This window comes from Fulmarus glacialis, unplaced genomic scaffold, assembly GCF_000690835.1.
Source record: "Fulmarus glacialis isolate BGI_N327 unplaced genomic scaffold, ASM69083v1 scaffold32762, whole genome shotgun sequence".
Taxonomy (NCBI): Eukaryota; Metazoa; Chordata; class Aves; order Procellariiformes; family Procellariidae; genus Fulmarus; species Fulmarus glacialis.
Genome location: NW_009197715.1, coordinates 703 through 1,121, shown reverse-complemented (window position 1 = coordinate 1,121; position 419 = coordinate 703). Strand labels below are relative to the sequence as shown.

At 68.5% G+C, this 419-nt stretch overlaps 1 protein-coding gene across 1 annotated transcript in view; it reads right to left on the bottom strand.

Annotated features, from left to right (window-relative positions):
- The window catches only part of LOC104073011 (tripartite motif-containing protein 35-like), a gene marked incomplete at its 5' end in the record, with an annotated part of 4,421 nt that overhangs the window by 3,352 nt on the left and 650 nt on the right, over positions 1-419 (bottom strand). The window lies entirely within an intron of this gene.

Below are 419 nucleotides of genomic sequence, written 5' to 3'. Positions count from 1 at the left end.
CCCGGACCCCCTCCCCTCCTCCTCCTCCTCCTCTCCCTCCTCCTCCTCCCCCCCGTGCAGCCACAGCCCATCCATGGGGCTCGGGGCTGTCTCTCCATCCCGCATCCCTCCCTGGCTGGGGGAATTGTGCAACCCCCATCCCAAACACGCTCCCAACACCGAGGCGCTGCTGCAATAACCAGCTGCTGCACTAACCAGCGTGGCCGGATCCAGCCCAGCCCGGCGGAGGATGAATGAGCCAAGGAAACGCATGGACCAGGCCAAACCCCTTGGAGCATCACCCCGCTCCCCTGTACTGCAGGGCATACGGCCGTGCCCGGGGGACGGGGTGGCACTGGGTAATTATTAGGCAGGGAGAGCGTCGGGCAGCGATGCGGCAGGGGGACCCCCGCGGGGGCTCACCCCCCCAGCGCAGCCGG